This window comes from Ornithodoros turicata, chromosome 8 (assembly GCF_037126465.1).
Source record: "Ornithodoros turicata isolate Travis chromosome 8, ASM3712646v1, whole genome shotgun sequence".
Taxonomy (NCBI): Eukaryota; Metazoa; Arthropoda; class Arachnida; order Ixodida; family Argasidae; genus Ornithodoros; species Ornithodoros turicata.
Window position 1 is genome coordinate 10,380,387 of NC_088208.1, and position 6,840 is coordinate 10,387,226.

The window sequence follows — 6,840 nt, forward strand, 5'->3', positions numbered from 1 at the left end:
AAAGCATACATTTCCTCATTCTCCGCATTCCTCATTCAAATAATGTTGAAGGAGTAACCATGCGAAGAAACAATACAACAGTGAAGCTGGCTTCAGTACACTACAATATGTCACATGTGACAATATACAGTATGCCTCAGTGTTTCCCAAACCATATGTCAGGACTCCCATTGAGGCCGCGATAGCTCAAACGGGGCCCAAGAGAAAGCAGATGAAGTTAGCGCAATATGCCACAAAACCAAGGAAACTATCTCGCTACGACTGCATTATATTGAAGTTGTTCTACAAAAATGCAAGTTCAGTTCAGCGCAGTCGGGAAACAAGCGAACTCGCAGCAATGCTTTCAATCAACTGTGTCGCAGTATCCCTCACTGTATCATGACGAGACCCTGGACCTACAGCAGACACTACTTGCGCGCACTAGTATAACATTCATATTACTGTATATGTATCAGGGCAGAGTTCAAGCTTCCTGAGCGCGCACAGACGGTGATCTCAGTTGTCTCGTGACGTAAACTCCCAATTATTAACACACATGCACAGACGGAGAAAGACACCGGCTGTTACACACAGCCATCCCGAAAGCTATGCCCATCTTTGTTGATGCACCCACGGATCCACAGGAAGACTGCCGAAGCTCTCCCACTCGTATTACCTGTAACTTGAACAGCAAACAGTTTGGTGTGCACTCAAAACTTCAGACTGGTCCTGTTGGTAAGGCATGGCGGAATAGCATTGCAGAATGGCAGAATTTTAGCGCTTTTATACCGCTCCGCCTTGGCGAACACTCAACAGAACGAGAACAGCTGATTGCTGATTTCATGGGCGCGGCCATGCGAGCCCAGAAGGACAGTTCAACAGTGGAGCAATTTTAGGTGACTTCGAACGTGGCGCTAGTCGTCGGTGCAACAATTTCCAGAGTGAACCGACCTCGATCAGCTCAGATAGCGCTTATTCATTCTTTTTCTTTTTAGTATTACTTATTATTATTTTTGTTTCATTTCCAATTCTAATTCCAATTCCAGCTCAACCGCTCAGCGCGCTGACACTAGTGCAACGTAGAGTCAATAAATAGCTGGTATAAAAACAGCGGTTCAATCTCACAGCGTGTAGCAAAGGAACGGAGAACTCTCGCTTCCCTAAGGAGAAGAGCACTTGAAGTATATTCGTGTTTTGTGATTCCATTTTCCTCTCTCTACGTTCCAGAAACATATGGTTTCCGAGCCAAGACAATATAGTTGCGAGCGCAGTTGACATACAGAAGCATAAACAGATCCCGTACCGTGACGACCACCACCCCAAACGTGGTTGCCACGGTTTCGGTTTTGGCCAATTTGCATGTCAAAATTCAGGAATGGATATTTTAATACACGTACGTGTTTCAAAATTTTAAACGCGGTGTGGGTTTTAACTAGGACAGTCTCCCATATCGGTACCTGGCTTTTGTCCAAGACGTCCTTATTACAGTTAATTAATGAATTTAATTGATTAGTCATCCTTATTAATCATTATAGTCTTTCTTGGAAAAGATACGCGCCCGTAGAACTCAACTGTGAAAATGACGTGTTCTCGTGGCTTTTTTTTATAAAAATTTGTCTAAGCTGAAACACTCACACACACACACAAAAAAAAAAAAAAAAAGAAACGGGAACGTGCCACAAAGGCATACTTCGTGGTCGTAGCCATTTTTATGGTGGGCTAGAAATACGGGTGTGCCAATCGGCCTATCCAATGCATGGGGGAGAGGGAGGTCCCTCAAATGAAGGATAGATCGAGTCGTCGCTTGCAGCGAATCATGCGGATTCGCCACGAACTACAAAGGAAAACTAAGTCTCCGCCTGTGTCTCCGTGTAAACAATAAAACATTTTTGATGTCGAAGCTTTCTTCAGCGGCAACTGTTCCTTCTGCTTGCATCTATGGTTGTCAATTAGCGGACAGTACGTCAAAGTCGTCACGTGACAACGGCAGACGGGTGTGCCTAATGGCACACACCTGAACGTCTCGATGTGATAACACATGCCATGCTGTGGATGTTCGTTTGTCACATTATCAGTAAGGCGCGTGGGCGTGTACATGCTTTGATTCCCAAGTTCGGTGAACAAGAAAATAAATAAGGAAAAAAAAACGCTATCTCGTCTACTTCATGCTTCGACAGACGTAAAACGAAGGGGTTCTCGTGGAATAATATTCCACTGGTGAACATATTCCTAACATTGCTCCTTCTGCTTTCTTCGAGAGCTTATGCGCCATCGGTTTTATCCATGTCTAGATAGTCGATTGAGCAATGGAAAGAAAAAGTATACAAGAGGACACCTGTCCGACGTGCCGTAAGTCATAAGTCGCAAGACATGCCACTGTCCTCATGTGGTACTGTGTTAATGCTTGATAGAATAGGAGTTTCTTGTTTTGTCGGGCTCCCTCAGTTCAAAAGCAAACAAATAAAAAAGCAGTGAAAGCCAGCCGCGGTGATACCCGCAACAAAACAACTGATAACGAGTGACTCGTGTCCTTGTTTGTCCGTATCGCATCCCAAGCAATGACATTCGCACATCAGCGCTCTTGGGCAATCTGTAGTGGAACATCACGTGACTTCGGAAAATCCGCCAGAGTGCGGCCCTGTTGCGGACTTCCGCGTCCCTGGAGCATCCTTCATTTTTGTTGACCTGGGTACCTGATTTTGGGTACCTGAAAAGCTTGCCGATTGGTACACCCGTATTTCTAGCCCACCATACCATTTTTAATAGATATTTTGTTTGAATAAAACAACTAGGACTACGTGTACACCAGTTTCGAACTTACGCGTATCTGCAAGGTATTTTGGCATTCTAGTTTCCACAATTCACTAGGATGCAATTTTTTTTTCTTTCGACAAACAGAAAGAGCAGAATTGCTGGCAATCTTTCTTGATGTTCGTTTTAGACATGAGATGAATCCTTCATATCTGCATGCTTCAAATTATTATCAACAGAGGTGACAATTGTTTGTAGTGCACCGTTTCAGGTTTTCCATTACGGACATACCTCGCTCGCACTATTCTACTTCCCTTATCCCTAAGGGCGTCGGAAATCCTTCATGGCAAGGAGGAGCGAGGCGAGACCTGACCTGACCCGACCCGACCCGACCCAGTGGCGGATTTAAGGGAGCCCCTTCCGGTCGTGTTCCCTATGTAAAAACCATATCTCCTGGACGATGCTGCGCCGCAAACCACGAAATTTCCTTAAGGCCGCCCCCCCATGACAGACCCTTAAATCCGCCCCAAACCTAACCTAACCCTGAAAGAGAGCACTGCGGGACATGGAGTTAGAGATTGAGAAGTGCAGCATATGGCAAAGAGGTCCTCAGAGCGAAAATTCGGGGGGGGGGGGGGACCGGTAGACTGTTCCCCCTGCCCCTACATTCCGATTTATACCGAAACTAAACAGGAGCAGCTTTCCAAGCTAGGGCTCCGGAACGAACCGACAACAGTAAAAAACGATAAAGAAAAAAAAAGCAAGAAAATTGGGGAATGAAGCAGCAAAACAGGTATATTCGCTTGAACCGCAACGGGACGAAAACCATTGCAAACACGTTTTTCTTGTGCCGGCCATAGGCATTTAGCAGCCTTTCTGAACCCTGATGTGGATTACAGGCCCAAATAATGACAAATGAGCAAGCAAGCATCCTCGCTGCTCACTTTTTGGTGTTTTACGTCGTTCGAAGTGCAAATTGTTGCGCCCACCACTAGCGCCACATTCGCGTTCACCTAAAATTGCTCCTCTGTTAAACTGTCCTTGTAGGCTCGCATGACCGCGTCCATGAAATCGGCAGTCAGCTGTTCTCGTTTTCTGGAGTGTACACCAAACTGTTTACAGTTCAAGGTACAGGTACTTAATCCGAATGGGAAAGCCTCGGCGGTCTTCCTGTGGATTCGTGGGTGCATCAACGAAGATGGACATAGTTTTCGGGATGGCTGTGTGTGCGACAGCTGATATCTTCCCTCGGCTGTGCATGTCTGCGCCATGACACATATACAATAATATATACTACTGTGCGCAAGTGACGTATGCTGTAGGATAGGGGGTCCCGTCATGATATCATGATACAGTGAGAAATAATGCGACGGACCTGACGGAAAGCACGTTAGCTCGGTTCCCGAGTGTTTGTGCGCTGAACTGAATTTCTATACTTTTTACAACAACTTCAATATATTGCAGTTGTACCGAGATAGTTTCCTTGGTTTTGTCGCATATTGCGTTCACTTCATCTGCTTTCTCTTTTCGCCAAGTGCTGTAACCCAGCCTTGACTATTGCGGCCTCCCTAGGGTTTATGTGTCAGTTTTGGAAACACTGATATTGTTACATGTGACACATTGTAGTGTACTGCCGCCAGCTTCACTGTTTGACTGATAATTTGCACGGTTACTGCTTTAATATTATATGAAGAGCTTTTATCTGATACTGTACCGTTAAATAGGATAGGAATCAATTATGGTTTAGAATTATTTTTCCTTTGCGATGTTCCCACACTAATCTTGGTGACAAGTTGTCTCTCATTAAATTCCTTTTCAGTTATATTTGACACTGCTTACAGCATAATCTGAGAATGAGAAAATGTATGCTTCACATGTTCTCAGCATCCTCTACAGCAACTGCTCTTGGACTTAAACTCCAGAAACTACACACGACAAAAATTAACAAATGTTATATGCTGTTCTAAATGTTATATACAAATGTCTTACGTACTGTCCGGGTCATGCATGTAGGTAGGCATGCCAATAATTTTTTTTTATTATCAACCTTTTTGTAGTTTGAATCCCTTGAAAAACCATTGCACAGCACCAGAACACAAAGGCTACAGTATGACCCACTTTCACCAACCTTTTTCATCTGAACTAATATGAACGGTCATTAAACTCTCTGCTTCACTAAAGGAGTTATTATTACTGAAATATTCACCACATCACCGATGGAAAGAAAGAGGTGTCTGTTAAGTTCAAGAATTGTCAACCCTTGATCTTGGTTCAGTTAACCAGAGTTGGTGAAACCGGACCTATGTAAGTCAGCGAAACATTCATCACATCACAATCCAAAGTTTGTAAAAGGAATTGAGTGCTAGCATGAAGTTTTGGTAATTGTGAGTAGCATTTTAGCTGCTGCCTAAAACAGCCCCCCCCCCCCACCTGCCACTGACCGACCCACGCAAATCGTGCAAGTCCGAGGAGAAAATAATAAATGGGGGGGGGGGGCAGTGTGACGATCGCGAAAGTTCTTACAGTTCATGGCGTCTATCTAAGCGACACACTTGAATGGTTTCCAAAGTATGAGCTTTTCAAAATCCTTCCAATCTCGTTACACCACCTCATTGGACATCACAGTATTGTGAATGTCCAAATCAATTATTTTCGTTTTTTTTTTTTTTTTTTCAACCGCATGCTGCGGTGTGCACAAGTATTGTCTGTTGTCGGACCCAGGATCAGCGGAGGGGAGTGAGGCGGGTTTTCGTATAGAGCCCCCCCCCCCTACCTTGGAGGTCTGGCTACGCCACTGCCGTCGACACTCCATTTTCTCAAATAGCCTCGTCCCCAATGGTAGCCGAACGGACGAATCGCTGAAGCGTTGTTTTCTCGCTATTCGTACACGCAGTTATTTACGCCCGTAACTTAATTAAATTAATGAATAATTGAGTGATACATGCTGAATACGACACAGAATTGCATAACGACTCGTTATTCTGGAGTGTGACCTTCTTAAATACTGATTTTCTCACGTAAAACCGTGCTTAACACTGGACTGCGTGACCCATTGTGATTTATTTTGACAGCGTGAATTTCAAAGGGTTTTTGGGGGGATTTGGAAGGGTGGATTTCTCTGCGTGGAATTCAAAAGTTTTATTATTAAGAGTGGGTAACAGGGTACACCCATCCAAGTAAGCGGGCAATTATAGTTTCCATAGAAAGTAGAATTTTAAGGCTCCTAAATTGTAGTTGAGCGTAGTACGGACTTTTTGTGACAGTATTTCTAAACTGCAATCCAATAATAGTAGTAATTGTAGTATAGGAATGCAATCACATTCTATATCAGTTCCCGTAACTGCGTTCTGTCTAGTCCTCCGTCGAGCGCGAACGGAACTTTGCCCCCACGGGTTTCGTGCCTTTTTGCTCGCAGGTGTAGCCTCAGACAACGAATGTATCAGCATAGAAAACGTTGAGCGCCATGTATTACATAAGCCTGGTGATGATGTTGAGTGTTCCAGGGTCATAACTATTATTTCAAAGAGCAGTGGTAGTTTACTTCCGTTGTGATTCTAATGACCACGATAAGCCTTTACAGTGAAAATCGTTAAGATCAGCGTTCATGGACGATACTTTTTTTAATTTTAATATCAGAATGAATATCATTAAGAGTAGAAAAGCAGAAATAATCTGCGATTCAATAAATAATAGGAATGTTTGTCTTTGCCACTGCCTTCTTCAGACAGGGTGTGATGACGTCATGTAGTCTTTCAGGTGTCTGTAGCAATGCATTGATCGTTACTGGGAAAAAGTGTAGCAATAGAAAAATGGGAGGCTGGACGATAGTGTGCATTGTCCTGGACGGACTTATGATGAGCACTGTTCTTCAAATAAGAGGAATGTGTGTGCTTAGAATAGTTGGATGCTGGTTGTCAACTTTGTTCAAGTGTTTCTCTGCGCTTTTGTTCCCCTTGTTGTCTGATAAACATGCATGCGATTTTTCCTGACGTGAGAGTGCTTGTCCTGACATGCCCAGACCTGTTGAGTCATGCCTTCCTTTTACCTGTAGTTTTGTATATATCTTTTTCCTTTTGAAAAGAAACATTCTTGTCTTGATCCGTGCTGGAA